Genomic DNA, 19317 nt, shown 5'->3' on the forward strand with positions numbered 1-19317 from the left:
GATAGCATTAAATTAATGTTTCATTCCCATGGTGACAAACAGTGGCATCCAGTTCCGGCACAGGATAATTCAGTGACAACGTGGCAGCAAACAAGTACTTTGCCTGTTGTGGGCTAGTCAGAGATGCAGAATGTTTGAACCGATCTCAAAGCTTCCATGTATCTTAGGGCAAGGTTATTAACACTGGTGAAAATGAGCTGGGAAACAGAAAATTAAAGAGTATCTGTGGGGGAAAAAAAATTAAAATCCACTAGGTATAAAAAGAAGCGTAAAGGCATGAGTCAATTTCCATATCATTTGTTCTCCTGCTCCTCATCTGTCTCTAACTGTGAGGAGAAGAGAACTATATCTGCACGAAGTCCAGGAGCATAGCTATCCATGGAGATGAAGAAGAGGATCTCAGGTTCTTATGCTTGGTTGATGATAGTGATAGAAATCAGGCTGCCAGACCTTTGAACGGTGGAGTTTGACTTTGTTATGTTCTTTGATCAGAGTTTGGAAACTTAGGATAAGGCAAGGCTGTAGAGCATCAGACCCAGAGGTGTTTGAAAACTGTTGCATGAAAGCGCTCCAAAAGACAAGAGAAACTCGTAGGGCTGCTGAAGCCTGAGGGGTGATCAGAACCCCTCAGCCCCCTCCCATGTTGCTGGGAAGGGAGCTGCTGGCCTTCAGGCAAGACCTGTTCCTGAGGCGCCTCTCTGCTTCTCCTCTGCTGCTTTTCTCCCCTTGTACTGGATGCACAGCTGTGAGCCTTCATTAGGCCCAACAGTGAATGCATTGTTCTTTTGAATTTATATTACATATGGTAGATACTCTGGAGGGAAGAAGGTACTGAGCTCTTAAGACAACTTGCAAAGAAGGAAAGATGTTGCAAGGGCAGGGAATTCAGCCTTCGTTATTGTGATTTGCCTCAGGGTTTTGTTCTGCATATCAGCAGTTCTGCAGGAAGGGGAGGACCTGCGGCAGCCTCTTAGAACAGTAGGTTCCCCTTTCATTTGTGCTTAGCTGCGTGTCCTGCGTGTCTCTGAAAGGCTATTTTGCTGGCTGTGCTCTCAGAGCACTGCTTCAGCAAGTGCTTGAGATAAAGCCTTATGAGTGCTAGTTGGTTGGGTTTTTTTTTTCCACCAGATTATTTAAAAGCATCACATTTGTGTCCCCTAGAATTGTTCTAAAAATTCTCATCACGCTCGTTTTTCTTTTATTAATGAAAGCTCTGGAAGCCACATCTGGCATGTTTTATTGATCAGAATCTCATGGCTGGAAGCTCATCTTGGTAGCTATAGCAACAGAACTTCGCCCCCCTCCCCGCCCATGTCAGCATACTCCACAAAAAGTGGAGTATGGGAGAGCAGCTCATTTAAATTACTGTGCAGCTAATGATTCTTTTTTCTGTAACTAATTCTGAGGTTTTTGATTTGATGTAGTCACTAATGGATAGGAACAAAATCTTCTGACAGCTATATCTGCTGTGGAAGCTCATGAGAGAGAAGAATATGGGTGGACATTGTGCCTCAGAAGTCTCTTTAAGTCTCTTTTTCTGTCATATGTTGCTCCCGTTCTCCACTGGGTTTCAGGCACCCTGGCCAGGCTGAGGGCATGGGCCCCAGGGGAGCAGCACCATGAAGCAAGTATTCACAGCCCTCCTTCTGCAACACAGCCAGGCAGGGGTCTCAAACACTGGCTTGCTCCAGCTTTAAGGGGAGCATAAAGTGCTCCCAAAATCTTCCTAAGGATTAAAATGAAATTATACAGGCTGAAATGATAACTTTCTATAACTTCTGTGAAGTTAGCCCCACCAAACTGATCTTATCAGAGACTTTCTCAGGTATGTCTACTCAGGCAAGCCCCTCTGAACCAGGTAACCTCGCCTGCCTCGTGGGCTGGCTCTTCTTTCAGCTTCCAGCTCCGATGTCTGGCTCTGAGAGCACTGGGAGCAGCATTTCTTCATTCTGTCTAATGGTGGAATCCTGCTAGCACTTGAAAATGGTGGTGCTGGGACAGTCAAATGAAGAAGTGGGTGGATGCTCTTGCCTTCTTTGCTTTCCCTTAGGGCTTTCCAGCAAGGCAAGTGGAGAACTGCCCTCAGCGTCTATACAGAGCAGAGTCAGATCCAGCTGCAGCTGCCTGCCTTTTTGTGGTCTACAAGAAACTATACACAGGTATGAGCAGTATTGCTACAGCACTTCTAGAGATTTAGCCCTTGATACCTCCTTTTCAGCAGCTGAAAGAAACAGCCCTTTGGAAGTGCTGGAGAACACAGCCATGAGAAAATTGCAGAGGGAGAAATGCCCTCTTCCCTAGGACCCCCCACCGCTCCCCAGACAGGGGCTGGAAACCGTTCCCATTAGCACCCTGGTTGGTGATCAGTGCAAAAATATCTTGATGTGTGATTTTGATGTGTTCTCCCAACAGGGGCTTGTGTTCCTCAAGTCCCATTTCTGGTGTGGGAGGTCTCTCTAGAGCGTGCAGACTTACTCAGGCTGAGATCTTGGCAACATCCCACATTGTTGTTAATGTTGTTATTATTGTTGTTGTTGTTTTATTGTTGTTTTTTTACCAAGCCCATAGCTGCAGGGCATGCCACTTGGGGGCTCTGCTGCTCACCTATTTGACCCCCATGTCTGTGCAGTCCTCTTCACAGCCCCGCCAGCAATGAAGCACAAGCAAAAGCAGATGCCCTTTTGCCCCAGAAACCCCACAGATCAACCTCTTCATCCTGCTTGAAAACCAGAGTGGGATGGGGTTTTTTTGTGCAGCGCCTCTCCTGGGTCATGTTGAACCTCCACCCATCCCAGCGGATGGCTGTGGCTGGGGCAGAGGAGGTGCCACTTTCGCTCAGCCGCAGCACTGGCATTTTTCCCCTGTGCAGATGATGCAGCTGCTCATGCGTGTTAATCCCAGCGCCAGGTCACTGAGCGGGAACAAGGCGAGGATTGTTCGTCTGGGGCCTGGGTGAAAGTGGGAACACAAGGCCTGGGGAGGGGAGAGGAAAGCCACACCGCCCCAGCACAGACAGGCGCAGATGCTGAACTGTGTCTCTGTTTCACTCGCGGTGATACCAAAAGGCTGGTTGCTGGAAGAGATGCTGGAGGAGATGCTAAGACCTTGTTGCTGCTGAGTAAAAAAGGTGAGCTGGCGTGGGTTGGCACTGGCTTGGTGAAACACGTTTCCCCTGTGCTGCACCCGCAGAGCAGCCCGGGAAAGGAGATAACCATCGGGAGAATCTGTAGCTGCGGTGCTGCAGGGGATCTGACGCGGCAGAATGCTGCTGCCGCTATCGGCTTCGGCTGCGTGCAGCTCACTTTCCTGCCAGGGCAGGTCCCACTGCTTTAACGCTTAGAAACTGGGGCAGGCGAGGTGGTAGGTCCGACCTCGGTGGGGAGGACCAGTCTGCTGCGTGGTTGAGGGTGGGCTCCATGAGGCTTGGCTTCGACTTCAGCCAATCAAGTGCATTGCTGCAAAGAGTTTTCAGTTTTGTGTGGTGAGAGTAGCAGTGGAAGGGTAAAGTAGGTCTGCAAGAGTAGGCAGAACTGGTGTGTCTGGAGGCAATGACAGAGACAAAATGGCTCATGTGGTTGGGAGGAAGTCAAGAAGACTTCTTCAGAGAAGTGGGTATTGGGTTGGTCTGGAAAGGAATAAAGGTGTAGAGATTTTCTTTCCTCAGTTCAGTTTCTTCCCTTAAATTTCCTGAATGCCATCCCAGGCAGAGCCTTTGACCTTAAGCAGGTTTGGGCTTCTAACAGAGCAGAGTGGTGTCATTGGCAGGATCAGTGACAGAAAATTCAGCATCCACAGGGATGTTTGGGACTCATAGAAGCCTCAGATGTTTTAGAAAAGATTGAGACCACCTTTTCTTTTAATTCCTGTTGTGTCTTCACAGCAGTGCAGACTACTCAGCACTGCACACATCTAAGAGGAGCCCCAGACAATGTCATGCCCCAGCTCTTAGATGTACTCACAGCAACCCACACTGACCCTGTTATCTCCTGCTTTTCCACACCTGCAGACATTGAAGTCCCTACATGTCTGCCAGTTCCCAGGCCACCACATCCAGGGATAGGAGATGTGCTGACCCTTCTTACACCCAGATTAGGAAGTCTTGGTGGCAGGGAATGTGCTGCAGGGAGCATTCCAGTATTTCTTGTTCAATAATTATGGGAGTGAGGACAGGAAAGGGCTTTTGTACCTCTGCTGCTGAGTGGTGACCTCTAGGCCAGAGACTAATGCTGACTTGACCCAATAATACTTGTGGATTCCATTCAAAAAAAGGAAGAGCTTCCACAGGTGGAGCTGAAAGGGCAGCAAGAGCTTGCACCTGCTTTTGGGCAGAGCAAGGGGCTGGACCGGAGTTTCCCACGTCTTGGCTGACAGTCTTAACCACTAAGCCAGTGGGTGAAAGTAGCAGCAACCAAAACCAAACCCAGCACCTAAATGAACCAAAACAGAAAGTCATGATTCATGTATGGGTCTGCAGAGAGGATCCCCATCTCCCACTTCCTGTGCACCTTCAAAGAGCTGAACAACCTCCCCTTTTTATTTTAAGATGGGATTAGAACAAATAGTTGCAGAGAAGAGTTTAAACCCTTGTGGGGAGCAGGGCTGGGCACTACCTTCTCGAGCAGCTGTTCCAGCAGCTGCCTGGGGCATGCTATGCTCATTGCACTGGCTTTTTGTCTCATGGATAGATACCTACCTTTTCAGTGATCTCCTGGGTCACTGGGATGTTGTGAGTGCTAGCCAAAAAGCTTAGTATCATCACTGTGACTGGAGTTCATGTCCTGTAGCTAATCATGTATGGTGACTGTAGCAGGACTGTCCTCCAGGCTTGGTGCCTGCAAGTGCCAGGCAGAGAAAGAAAGCAGGGCAATGTGCTTAGCTGAGGAATTAGGTAGTACTGATGGGATCATTTGGTTTTGACTCAGCATTCATTTAAGATGCACACATTAACAAGCGTTCCTTAAAGTCAGAGAGAAGCTGACTGCTGTCTCCTGCACCAGAGGCCTCAGGCTACTCTCAGCACTGCACAGTGTGCCCAGTATTTATTCAGATATATGTATAACAAATGGATGTGTATGTACACATAGCTGTGTGTGGATGGATGCAGGCATATGTATGTTTGCATTGCTGATTGCTCAAGACAGTTATGTTCTACTCATGCTTTGATACAGAGAGCTCCTCGTGGATGCTCTCCAGCTGAAATGACCTAATGCAGGTTACGCCTTGAGTGTGGGCTTGGGCAGGGCCCTTCTTCACTGCCCACGCAGCCTGAACTCAGCAGCAGCCCCACCACTGCTTGGGGAGGCTGCAGCTGGAGATGCTTCTGCTCCAGGGAGCAGGGCAGCCACGAATCAGCATCCTTGGGGCTGGCGGGAAGGGAGCAGCCACCCTGCCCCAGCAGGGCATTAGCTGCTGAAACTGGCTCGGTGCAGACTGGGCCTGGTGCCAAGTGCCAGCAAAGCTCGTGTTTTGTTTAATACAGCCACTTCCACAGCAGAGCTGGGCTTGGCAACAGGCCTGTGCTGCAGGCTCCCTGCTGTGAACTTGTTGCCCACTCCATGGATGCAGGGAGTGTTCACTAAGGAGGTGCTTAATGCTGCACTGCTCCTACCACCAGTGCTGACAGCAGCAAGGTGCAGGCTGCTTGTGCTAGAGCAGCTGGCAATTCAGGCAACTCGTTATCAGGCAGCATTGGTGGCTACTGCCACTTCTGCACTGGAGTGGATCGTGGTAGAAAGCTGCTTGCTGCCACCTCTCTCTGCACAAGCATCCCCAGAGTGTCAGTAAAGTGGAAGATCTTGTCCTGTACTCAGATTTACTTGGAAAAAGATAGGTCACTAAATATTGACTCACTCTGCAATGAGACTAATACGCTCCAAACAGCTGCAGGTCTCTCCTGCCCTCTGAAATATTCTTGTGGGGAAGCAGTGTGGAATATGTTGCCCTCTGAAATGTGATTTTCATTCGATGTGTGTGCAGTCCTGTCAGTGACGTAGCCCCAGGCTGTCTTGTGCCGGTTTGTTTTCATAATGGCACTTCTTGCTGCTAAATATCTTCAAATTAAAGAAAAGACAAAGAAATATTGGGAAAGCCTTGCTTGAGACAGGGAAAACAGCTCCCTGGAGAAGACTGAGTTTATTGCTCTTAGTTTATGAAACACTTCACAGAGGTCAGACTTCTTTTCTGTGTAAAGATCACACATGGGGTGCAGGATGATTTACTGAAAGTCTCATAGGATGTTAGTAGCAGAAGCTTTTGGAGGGGGTAAGGTGGTAGGGCTGTGTTCAGACTCAAGTACCTTGCTTTCAGTTTGCCTTTTAAACTGCTCTGAAATAGCCTGAGCCAACATCCTGCCTCTGCCTGTACAGTTTGAGCTGTGTCCCGACCCTCCCTATCTCACCTCTCAAAGAAGGGCAAGCCTTTGCTCACAGGAAAGAGAAAATTACAAGTAAAAAACAACTGCCAACCTTCAGGAAAGGGCACTGTGCTTTGAAGGGAGCCAGCCTGCTCACTCGTTCCGCCGTGACTCACATCCTTGGTGTCTGTGCACAGAGCCTCGGCACGAACCTGAGTCAGGATGCTGACGGGTGCCACGGGCATGTTTAGGCGAGTCGGGAGGCTCTGCTCTCGGGACCAAGGCTGGCACACATCACCCTTCCTGCCACAAAGCAGGCACCTACCAAACTCGGCAGGGGCACTTAGGGGCACTGTATCTGCTCGGCGGGCACTTTCTGAGAGTTCCTGGCTGTCCGCAGCAGTGCCCTGTGTGTCTCTGGTGCGAGAGCCAGGACCTGCCCTGCCCGGCGGCTTGCTAACTCCAGAGGCTGTGCAGCAGGAGGTGTGCAGCAGGAGGTGTGCAGAGGGCAGAGCTGGTGGCACCAGGGTGCTGCGAGGTGTGGCGACTCGGCGGAGGTGCTGCCGGCCCCGCGGCGGGCGTGGGCACAGGGCGGCCGCCACGCTCCTGCCTGGAAGGAGCTCCTGCCGCCCTTCCTCTTTAAAATGACGACATTAGCTTGTTTGGAGGAGTGTTATTCGCAGTCCTGTTTCACTCGATAAACTTCCAAGTTGGGTTGACGCCAGGGAAGGTGCGAGCTGTTAACAAGCCAGGGAACCCAGATCCACTCTTCCTACTTGACGTAAGCAGGTATGAATTTCACTCTCACACCGTGACACCGCGGTGTACCTGCCGCTGGCCCTCAGCCTTTTGCTGGCACCACTTGCTTAAGGTTCATTGCAGTTTTACACTTCTTGAGTCACCGGTTTGGATAGATAAAATCTTTGCTGTGTTGCTACCAACTCTGTGTGTGCAAACAGGAGGAAGTGTGGAAGCGCTCGACAGGACAACAGTAATTAGTTGAGACTTCCAAAGCGCAATGCCCAATTAGTGCTGTGTCACACACCAAATACCAGGAGTGCAATGAGAGGCTTGTGATGGCAATTAGGAATTCCAGAGTTTTAGGGCACTTGCTGTGCCAAATCCCCTTCAGCTTGGACAAGCAGCATCAGGCAAAGGGACTGTTTGCATCTCACAGGAACTCTCTCACAACCTGATCTCCAGAGAGATGGCAGCTCCTCTGGCCTGGAGCACTGTCTCTGGGTGATAAAGTAACCCTGAGCCCAGCTCTCTCCCTGCAAAAAACAGTCAGTGAGTATTGAAGGACCTCCTGCTGATCTTTCCTTTCTATGCAAACTCCAAGAGCCTCTCCCCTCTTGAGCTTCTCTCTTCCAGGGAAGAGTAGATGTGCAACAGGTGGCCTAGGGCTCCAATCCACCAACCCACTGAGGAGCAGGAGCACAGTAACAGCAGCACCTGAGCAACACTTTCCTCCACCATGTGACAGGAGTGTTGCACACATTAGACTGACAGTGAGTGTCTCTTTCTTATGGCACCTGGAAAAAGACCTCCTCGTCTGTCTTACAAATATGAAGCATGGACAGCCCTGCAGGTCCTATGCCCTATTGTTCTGCTGGGGTTTGAAGCCTAAGAGCTTCACAAAATCATGAGATTTCAGGTACTGGAATGCTGCTATAAGGTCTCCCCAGAGTCTTCTTGAGAGCCAGTTGTTCCTCCAGCTCTTCTAGCCCTCCAGCAGGTTTCCAGGAAATCATGCAAATAAAAGAGAAGAGAGTCATGGAGACAAGCTGGAAAGATAGTTAGTCCTCCCTCGGAGAGCAGCTGTGCCCCCATTGTGCTGGGTGAATGACAAAGCTCTGTCAGGGTATCAGGCTGACCCAAAACATTGCAGCTGTGTCCAATTGACCGATAAATCATGTCCTGTCTGGGGATGCTCTCCTGAATAGCTGGGTAATGGCTGCTTGATGGCTAAAGGCTCCCTGATGTGTGAGGTGCCATTTGGAGTAGATGTGAGCCTCTATGCCTAGGGGTGAGAGGTTTTTCAGTGGCACAAATGGGAAGAGCATCCAAGCGAGCACAAGCGGGGGTCAAGAGCATCCTGCAGTATTCCCCCTCTGTAGTGGAGAGAATTGTTACCACCAATTAATTAAGATTTTGTTTGGTTGGTTTGTTTTCTTCCCCGGAAATATCTATTTGGGTCAAATTTATGAACAGTTTTGGGATGACTGAATTGCTTCTGAGGGAGAATTTGCAGTTTCCATCTAAGAAACCGTTGAGATCCACCTGTAAATTGCTATGAACACTTTGAGGATCCTATGAGCAGGTATAGGCCATGTAGAAGAGACAGAAGTGAGACAAAACATTTTCCAAGTGAAGGCATAATTAGGGATTAGAGTCTGATCCTACTGCATAGTATAATTAGGAGATTATAGCATGGCATTGCCCTGGATTAGACTTGACAGAAAAGTCTTTACCCTGCTATATAAACGCTTCCTTTTGAAATGGAAACCTGGAAACAAAAGGTCTTCACTGTCTTGAAACCATGTCCTGTGGCAGCCTTGTGTGTGCTAGGGTTTGCATGTTAAGGAGTGAATGGAAACTTGTGAGGTCTCCTGGGTTAGAAGTAGAGAAACCACTGGTGGGAGGTGGCCACCAGCTCCATCTGCTTCTTCCCTTTCCCTGCAGGGAAATAGGTCCCAGCTGAGTCTCCTCTGTTGTTCCCAGCCCTGCCCAGGCAAACCTTTCTCTAAGTCATCAACAACACAGGGCAGTGTTTTTGAGGACCCTCTGCTCTGGCTTCTGGGCAGGTTCCTGCTTGGATCTCCCCTAGGGCTTGGGAAGAGGCTTGAAGGGCATCTGCCACTCCCTTGAGCTTTGAGCATTGCACAGGAGGACAGAACTACTGCCTTATGTTGTAATTTGGGCCAAGGAAGGCACCCTGTGTGCTGATGGGCAGGGAGAGTGGGAGACACCCACGTGTGCACAACCCTAGTACCCCTGACTTCTGCTTCAGCTAAGCCAGCCCCTAAATCAGATGAGCACAAAACTGTGACAATCAGCTGCATAGCTCATGTTCCCTTATCTCCTTACCCTACAGAGTTTCTAAATTAATAACTCCTTCCATCCCCCAAATATTAAATCGTGCCTCTAAATGAACCACCAGCAGGATAGGCTTGGTATGCTCTTGGTACCATGAGCTGGTTCATTCTTGACAATAGTCCAGTGAAAAGAATCTGTGCCCCAAATTAAGCAGCAGGGGTGCTCTGAGCTGTAGATTCCTGAGGAGAAGAGGGCAGTAGGGACATGTAGTGCCCACTCACAGCTCCCAGTGCTTTGCCGTGGGTTCCTTTGTCACACACTGTATTTGCAGCAGCAAGGCTGCCCAGTTCCCATGGCATCTTCTTCTCTCTCCATGCCATTTTTTTTCTTTTCTGTAGTGTTAATTCTTCAACAGAGAAACCACCTTTTTACTGTACTGTACCTATTACTTGTTCACAGCAGTATAGATTGCAAATACAAACAACTCAGAGTTGTTCTCTTATTATGTACTCTGGAGCACACAGGTGAATAATAAAACAACCATCTGCATCTTATGGTCAGTTAACAAGAATAGATTCATGGATGAATCACAAGTGACAAAAGCCCTGTGGCCTCTGCAGAGCCATTTCCTGAGTTTCTTTCTGATGCTCAAAAATCAATGGATAATAAATTTTCAACAGCCTTCACATGTAAGTGCCAGATAATAAGAGAAGATATTGACCAAATCAAAGGCTTCTTTTACTTTGGGGAGCACTGATTTTAATAAGGTCATTTGTCTTTCTCTTGCTGTGCAGTCACAGAATGAAAAACTGCAGAATTTACAGAATAGGGAGAGTCATCAGCACATCATCTTGTCAGACCATGATTTATCTGGAGAGGAATGACTGCCAGATTTCCTCAGCCTAGGAAGCTAATCCGAACACCGTGGTCTAGTCATTTTGCTTAAACCTCCCAGCATTCACACCAAGCCAAATAATCCAGAACTAAAATGTCCAAATGTGTGAATTCAACTAAAAATTACTCCAGAGCAAGTTCCTGGATTCTTATTTTAAGGTATTCTTTGAAATAGTTTTGCAGCTTCATCTATAATATGAACTATTTGTGCTACACCATAGGTTTGTGTAGTAAATGTAAATGTTTTCTCTCTACACTGTGTTTTCCCTGCCTTCCCCTTGAATACCTTACTTTGCTGATGAGCTAGTTAAAAAGTTATTTGAAGTTGTGAATAAAGAAGTAAGAGAAGATTTAGAACTATAAAAAGTGACCTGCATACTTCTATAAAAGCACCTCTCTGGGGGATATTACATGACTGTGATGTACAGCCAGGAATAAAAGGTAACACAGCAAATTGGAGCTGTCATTTTGACTCCCATTAAGAGATTAATTTTCTTTTGACAGTGAGCTTCAATATAGTGACACAGGATATGAAACCATAAAGGTTTCTTTTCAAGATGCCTACTGATAGTCACCTGCCTGGTGTGTACCTGCAAAGTGCAGGAGATTTTCACACTCGGCCCAGCAGGACCATTGTGTAGTTGGTACATCAGAGGCCACAGGGAGGCTCAGGAGCTCTTGAAGTCAGAGTGCATCCCTCTTTCCAGAGGAGATTTTTGTTTGTTTGTTTTATAAGGTGTTAACCTTACTGTTCCTAAAATACCTGCGTGCTTAGAGCCATTTAGAATGTAAGCCTTCTCACCTGTGTTTAGGGTTAATTAACCCTTGGGAGAAAAAGTCTTCTTGTGTATCTCCTTGTATATCACAAGGAAATTACCTGATCTGTATGTAAAAGGAAGCCTGCCACCAGTGTGGCAGCCTAGTCTGGTGTAACAGTCCTGTCATCATGGCACGGGGTGGGGGAGGTCACTTCGGGCTTCACCCAGAGCAACTCATTCCCCCAGCAGCCCCAAAGATTCCCCTGGCACTGCAGTGAGCCCCAGCTCACAGCTCAGCCACCCGATATAAGGGGCCTGATTTGACTCCCAGGACCTGGATGAATTTCTCTAGAAGTCCGCTCTGGTTTTCAAGCAGATGGAGACAACCCATAATGGGTGAGTGGGAGGAGAGGGGCTCTGTGTGCTGGTGGGGCAGGAGTCTGCCCAGCAGCCCTGCCAAACTCCAGAGGTAAGGTTAGAGGGGGAAAGCAGGGAAGAGAAAGCAAGGCAATGAATAATAGATTACTGAAATCTGGCCAGCCAGAAAGCACATCCACAGAAGAGGGGAAGAGTGCATAATTCATCTGCAGCTGCTCAGAGGGGGTTTTTAACAGAGACAGGTTGCACATCCACTTTGTTTCTTTTTAGGCTGTCCAGTTGTGGAAGTGTGGGTTTGTTCCTTCATCTGGGCCTTAGGGCTCAAAGGTGACCCAGCTACTGTCCTGCCATCTGCTGAAGCATGACCTGAAAATGAGTGTTACCTGTACTACTGCAGGCAAGAAGCGGTGAGTGGAGAGGATGCACCTCTAAAAAGACAGGGATGAAACCGTGGTACTACCTCCTTGATGGCTATTACCCAGCTCCTGAGGGCTGTCTGTCTTGTGACTCACCACTAATCACCCTGCTCAATTGCAAACCATCACATTTATATAAGATTGGCTTTTTTCACAGCAAGTGGAAACCTGCCTAGCTTTCTCATGTTTCTCCAGAATAAACAAGGAACAGGAGAGAACACAGGCTGGCTAATCCAGAGTGTGTGAAGGATGTTACCTTGGGAACTGAGTATGGTTGTATCTAGGAAGTGAACATGTTTGTATCCAGAGGTGATAATTTTACCTGACAAACTTATACCCTGCATCTGTCATGATTAAATGCCTCAAAATTCTCACTGGTGGTATAGAAAGCAACATAAATATAGGCAGATGCTGCCAGCTCAGAGATCTGCCAACATCCCGTTGATGAAAGTCAAAACAAATCAAGCTGCTCTGGAGGAATAGCAAAGGAGACAACATGCCCTGGTTTCCCTGTTCCCCGTGAGGAGGTGCAAAGGTCTGCGCCCTAAAACCTGTGCATTTGTAACCACCGCTGTTCCATGGCCACCTGTGTGAAGCTCCTTCTGTTGTCTCAACTTGCTGTGCTCTTGGCTGCAGTGAAAGACTTTGGCAACAAGTTCCTTGCTCTAGTTCGTGTGAAAACCTTTCTCAGGTTCTACTTTGTAACATTGCAGTATCACTGAATGTTCCCTTCTTTATTCTTTCCTTTTTGTTTTGTGAAAGAGCACGCTTGGGAACTTTTGATCTGCTTTCTCCTTCCCATGATGTTAGATATATTTTTTTTCACATAGTGTTTCTTTGTACTGGTCTGTTCCAAGGATGATTTTTTCCCAGTCTCTTAAAAAACCCCCGCATAAATAACAAAGGCATAATAAAGTGGGAAGAACAGGTAATGCCCAATCGTAAAACATACAGAAAAATACTGAGCTACTCCTCCATTTTTATGTCTCTCTTGCCCTCTTCCAAGAAGCAAATGAAAAGGGCTGAGAAAAACAATTGTTTTGAGTAGGTATGTAATTGAGATCCTAATAACATAATTGCAAGACCAAGAGCTGAAGACCTGTGTCTTAAAAATTAGTGACTGTTTATTTTTTTACCCACCACTGCATCAGTGGACCTGCGTTAATGTCTGCTGACACAGCAGCTCCTCAATCTCCGCAGCAACAACCTGTTTGATGCTTATTTTTGAACTGTTGTGTGTTCAGCACCTAATGAGACACTTAGTTTGTGGCATGCTTAGATTCTGTGGTCTGCGCCACCAGTTCTGTGCCTATTTTACTGTTCTCTTGTGGCAAAGCTGATGCAGGTAGGTGAGCACTGGCACATCATTCAGTGCCAGATGCCCTGGCACAGAAAGCTGCAGTCTGAGACCTGCTCAGAAGTAACTGGTACTTTATTTTCTGACCGAAAGATATGTTACCTATAGATACTGTGTTTGCTTTAATGGTGACTTCTGGTTATTAATGCACTAACCAGCGCCCATTACATTGGAGGAGCAGGGAAGGATGATGTATTTGCAGTGAATAGTAAAATCACAACAAAGAGAGTCTCATTCGTTCAAAAACTTCTCAGATTTGCTCTGAATTCGTTTGAACGATGATGCCTGGGGAGAGCAAAGCAACAGCAACGCCGCCGTATTCCCATCACAGAGCTGGGGGAGGGGGCTGCTTGTCTTTAAACATTCACTGTCGACGTGAAAGACGCAGGTTCAAGTCTCTGCTTGAGGGTATTTCAGCCGCCTCCACCACCTCTTTCTTGGTCCTTCACCGCTAACCGCCACACTATTAAACATTCTGGGGTGCTTGCAATCCTGTTGCTGCTGTTCCACTTAGCATTAATAATTAAACCTTCGCTGGCAGAGGGACTGAGCTTCACATATCTTCCATCCTCCAGGAGAGCTCCAGGCTGGGAAGCATTCACGTCCTTTGTTGGAATGACTGCTCATATATTTTCTACACTCTGCCAGCCAGAGGGACTGAAGGTAGCTCACTTTAGCCTCACTGCCTCGTGGTGAGGATGCTAATCTGGAAGAGATGGTAACCATTATTTTAAATCTGCTTTGTCTGAACTAAACTACAATGTCTCTGTTGTGCTATAAAAGCTCTCACATTTAAATTTGTTTTGACCCAAGTTGGGGCCTGTTTTTAGTTTTGTTCCTCCCTAGTTTTTGTCTAGGCAGGATGTCTGGGAACTCTCTCTCCCCTTTCATTAATTGCAAACGTAATGATAACAAAACTCTGAGGCAGTGAACACCTCTCACTTGGCTTTGGAGTTTATTCATCCCTAAGGTACAGCTATTATTTCATAATTTGAAGCACCTTCTAGGTATTCTTTTATCAGTAGTGTAATAGATACTTAGAGCTCAGTGATTACTTCCTTGTGAGCCTGCCTTGGTGTTTACAGCTTTTATCCTGGCTCAGCTGTTTGCAGCAGCTCTAGGGCTCCTCCCTTCCAGGACATAGTTTCATACTGACCGAAACCAGCATCCTACACAGCATAACCCTGTTCTTAGGGCAGACAGGTGCTGCATCATATTTCTTCCCACTCTGCAGGAAGAGATCATGGCCTCAGTTATGTAAAGCAGTGGATGGAGGATACACATTCGGTACTGCTGAAGTCATGAGCTAGCACACACAAGGCTTCTAGACTTCTGAACTAGGGGCAGAGCTAATTAGAACTGGCTAAAATGTCCACCTGTTGGACACGTTTTTATTTCTCAGTCTTTGAAAGAGAAATAAGCCTCTTCTCCTTCCAGAATTATTTGCCATCAACATTTTCACCAAAAGGTTTAGCATTTATTAATTGGGAACTGCACTTTCCAAATGAAATCTGTGATTGCATGAGTCTCTGGTTTTGGTGGAAAGAAGAGAGTTTGAGGATTGGCTCAATGACAGTTTTCTTGACTGCTTTAGGGAAAGACAACACAGAAAGGGCTTGAGCTGAGGGGAAAAGGTGCTGGACAACAGGTAGGGTGAAGAGGTGCAGGAGAGTGTCCCAGATAACACTGTCTTTATTTTCTCCCTTTCTTCATTATGGAGCACTTGTAAAGTCAAACTCTGATCCTTCACATCAGCTTGGACTGTAAACCAAGGCTGGTCCAGCCAAAATGCCACAAGTTTCCATTCTTTCTAATGACAATCATTTGTACTGATTTTAAAACGCCACATACAAAGAAAGAAGGCCAAGCAGATCCCTTTTTATGAATTTCTCCCCTAGGTTCCTTTCTAGTGAGAACCTTGAATGACTCATTTCAGGCTGGAAGCAGCCGAGACAACAGAACTAGTGGCAACATTGACTCTGTCACCTGTAGTGTTACTGCTACACCAGTCTGGGAGCAGTGAAGCACTTTGTAAGGGTTTCTTTTTCTTCTTCAATGGAAAGCAATTGGGCAAACAGAAAGACCAAGGGGAATCATCAGAGAGAGATGGAGGAAAGCAAATATAAGACAAAATGTGGATTTGGATTCCTGAAGATAGTTCTATTTGAAGAAGAAGCGACAGGATTGGAAAGGTTTTGGCTCCTGAACTGCAGTGACTCCTTGGGAATGGCTATGATATGCTGAAATGACCAAGAACTCTGAGCCAGCACATAGTTTCCTTCATACCAGCCCACTCAGGGCTTTGAAATAACTTTTTTGTCAGAGGCAAAACACAGAACTGAAGGAATGAAATACAGCATGTCATGGAAATGTCACAACCTTCCACCTGACTCTTTCTGCAGTAGCTATTGGCACAGAAGTTTTGTTTTCTCTTCTCTGAAGCAGAATTAAATAGAGAAGAGTGGGTGCAGGGGCTACAGTGGAACAGAGGAACTAAAGAAGGGGTAATAAAGGATGGCATCTCTACTAGTAAATTAATAATGGTCACAGACTGGAATTTGATCATCTCTACTGTGAAATTGTTAGAACAGTCCTTCCCATTGTTTCGGTCATGGGCTAGCTTGCTGTCTCCCACACATGTCCTGTGATGAGGCATTTCCCAATAGGTAGTTCAGATGTGAACGATGCCTTCTGAAGTATAGGAGCTCTATGGCTGCAGGCCCTGTTGGCCTCACTGCCTGGGAGATGCTCAGATACATGTATGCCTGTTTTTCTGAGGGCAGGTAGGATTAAATTCACTTCAGGCTGATGAGAATGAAAGTTCTAAGTCAGTCAATTTTTTTCTCATGAATTTGTCTGACTCCTTTTGCACATGAAAGCTTCTGGCATTCAGCAGTTCCAGTAGTGATGACTGCCAGCGTTTAACTACATGAAGAGACTCTAGAGGGCAATTGTCCTGATCACATAGGGATGCCTGCTTTAAGAGGAAATGAATTATTCTCCAGACAACTGTAACAAATACAACTCCATGGATTCTCCAGGGAGCTTAGACACTGACCTTGGATGCAGATGCAGACTAACAGACACTCAAAACACTTGGGCAGTATGGACCTCTCCCCTGACTTTGAGCTATACTTGTTAGGCTGAGATGGATCCCATCCAGTCCATCAGTTCCTTAGAAAGAGCATTCAATATGAACTGGACAACCTCATGTAACTTCACTTGAACTCTCCACTGTGAACTTTGCAGGACGTTGAGAAGCCTTTGTGGTTGCATGGGATTAGCAATACTTACTACGAGTCTGAACTTCAAGTTTCAGAGTGCCTGGAAGCCAGCGTGTTGCTCACTTGAGCTGTTGCTCACTGAGCCATGCAACTGAAGCAATTCTGAACATGTGTGATTTGAAGAACCAGAAACTCTTTCACTCATCTTCTCCAAGGCTAAATTTTGTGCAGTGTAATAATACAAACTTCATTATGAACAAAAATTTTAACAGGAAAGGTTTGGTTTCATTCTCTGTGAGCAGCTAAATAATATGCTTATTTAGTTCTTATTAGTAGTTAATGAGTGCAATGATTTCCTTATTAGACAAAAATTAAGCTATTTATTAAAGACACCAGTAAGGATTCTCTTCATCTCCAGTGTATAAAGGGACAAGTACTTTTTGCTTTTTAAATACCAGTACCTTTCATTATAAGTTCATCCTAGGCAAAAGGTACTATTATTTGAAGGATTGATTGTGTCTTGTGTATGTTTTTCCTATTAGCTCAAAACACAGCTAGATCGTGACACATCTAGCTGTGCATAGCTGACTAATATTTAGCTTAGGCAAAGGTCTTAAGTCAAGGTAGCACAAAAAAATGTCCATCTGTCAGGAAATTATTCCATACCTTTCTCCACTTCTATGTTGTGACTCAGAAGTATTTTTTTTTCCCTCAACACAGAAGTAATGCAGTTTGGAATACTATGATTAAGAAGAGAAAAGCAATAAACAGTTTAATTCAAAGGTAAGTGGTGAGCCTGGTCTTGGCAAGGGCAGAATTAAAGGATCAGTTTGACCAAAACAGATCTTACTTTGTGCTTTAGTAAGGCTGACAATCAGACAGTTGTAAGAAAATGTTCCCTACTTGCAAACTGAAACTGCTATAAACAATAGGCACATTGGAATTTTTGTCACAGCTTCCTCGGGATGATCTCAGAGAGAGATTGAAATACAATGACCATGTAGTGAATGAGCAGAACAAAGTGAAAAAAAGCATCTGTTGACCACAGCCCGTTCTGGCTAATAGGGTTTGCAAAAGTAATCTGCTAGTGAGATGGAAAAATCTTACAAATTCCTCCTGGATTTTTCACAGTAAAGCGAATTACCTTCGCTGAGCTGTGGATAAAAGTTGTTCCTTAAGGCAGGGAACATTCCTTTGTAGAGTCGTGGTGAAAGAAGTTCTTCACCCAACTTCTGAGAAATCTGGGTTCCTTCTTCTCTATTCTTTACTTTCTTTGTTCCCTTTTCAGTCGATTTTCCATACAATGAGCAGTTACATAAATAAAAATGCCTCATCTGTTAGGATGAGTCAGGAGATGGGGAGTAAATTGACAAGTTCATGCAAAAAGCCCACAGTATCTGTACTTTGTTAAGAGAACTGCTTTTGTAGTAGTCAGGAAGAACAGAAAGGAGAAATTGATAGTCTGTGTAGGTGGTAGAGGTATTTTTAGGTAGAGGTAAGAGGCTAGAAGCTGTCAAAAAACTGCAAGTAGGAGCAGAGTAGACAGGCGCTGCCCCAGGTAATGTGCTTTATACCAGGCAAGTTGAACCACTTCAAAAATACACTTCTGAGTAGTCACTGAAGTAAAATGAAAATACTTTCTATTTGTAGCAGAACTGTTTGCTCACTCGTGTGCATTTCTTTGTCCAGTTTCAGAATGGTTTCCTTAGTGTATATCAACACCAAGGTTGTAAGACTAAACCCAGGGGAAAAGTCTCTGGAAAAAGAGCAGTGAAAACCCAAGGAAACAGCAAAAATGTGCAAGGTGGATATTTGCACTATCTGCTTGTTAGAGGTGAGAGAGCTTTTTGTATTTGCCTTCTTAGTCACTTCCTAAAGAAAGAATCAACAGAGTTCATAATCAGATTAGTCTGTTTGGCAAGGGGTGGGGGTGGCAAACAATGAATAAACAACCTGGATTTAATAGCAATCATGTTTTAAGCAGCACATTTTTTTCTGTTACCTAACATCAGTCCTTCCAATGCCAGGAAGGTCCAAACTCAGACATGCATCTCAAATGAATTAAAACATGACATGCATCTAGAATGACTGCAACTGAGGCGTAAAATAATGGACAGCTGAATTGGAAGAGATTTGAAATAGAGGGCTCAGAAGAGAAAAAAACAGCAATAATAGTAATAACAAGGCAAAAAAAGAAATGGGAATTTGCCTTTTCAAGTATAACAGGCTGGGATTTTTAAACACATGACCCTGGTATTTCAAAACTCAGAAGCTAAGGAGAGAAAGCATATATAAAGCAACAAAATGTGTTTTCCCAAGCCTAGACTTTCAGCACTAGGAAACTTGTTTTCTGTGGATTTGTGTTTTATGATAGATTGCAAGTCTCAGGGCAATTTTTTCTCCACATAATTGCAGCATAAGAATTATAAATGTCACTTCCTTATGTGGCTCCTTCTGCACCTCTATACAGTTGCCTGCTTTCACAAAACTCATGGGAGCTTACTTACCTTGGGACAACTCCCTTTTGGCAAACAGTGAAATTTGGACAAAGGTTTTGAAAATTTGGCTTAACAGGTCAGACAGACAAAGTTCAAATACTGACTTTTCAAAAGGAATCAGTTTACAAAGACAGAGATTGCTGCCTCTGTGCCTGAGTTACAATATAGAACACTCAGAACCTGATAGATGAGTTAAGAGTCTTGTGGTTTCTACTACAGCTCCTAATATACTAAATGAAGCAATTGTAGTTGGCAGTTCTGTCAGGTTTGTGAGGTCACTACGTGCAGTGGATCTTTCCACATAACCTAGCCACAGAATCCCATCTGAGGTGTCAGTGTGACAGCCACCCTACATTTCCAGGAAAAGCAAGGCAGGGTGAGGAAAGGCTGTGAACTCCAGC

At 45.7% G+C, this 19317-nt stretch overlaps 1 long non-coding RNA gene across 1 annotated transcript; it reads left to right on the top strand.

The window, feature by feature from the left end:
• Positions 1 to 2983: 2983 nt before the first annotated feature.
• Positions 2984 to 14163, top strand: LOC135185825 (uncharacterized). The gene is made up of 3 exons (XR_010306641.1): positions 2984 to 3127; positions 11692 to 11828; positions 13770 to 14163. It is a non-coding gene; the product is annotated as an uncharacterized LOC135185825 (long non-coding RNA).
• Positions 14164 to 19317: the final 5154 nt, after the last annotated feature.

The sequence above is a fragment of the Pogoniulus pusillus genome, chromosome 23 (genome assembly GCF_015220805.1).
Source record: "Pogoniulus pusillus isolate bPogPus1 chromosome 23, bPogPus1.pri, whole genome shotgun sequence".
In the NCBI taxonomy this organism is placed as follows: domain Eukaryota; kingdom Metazoa; phylum Chordata; class Aves; order Piciformes; family Lybiidae; genus Pogoniulus; species Pogoniulus pusillus.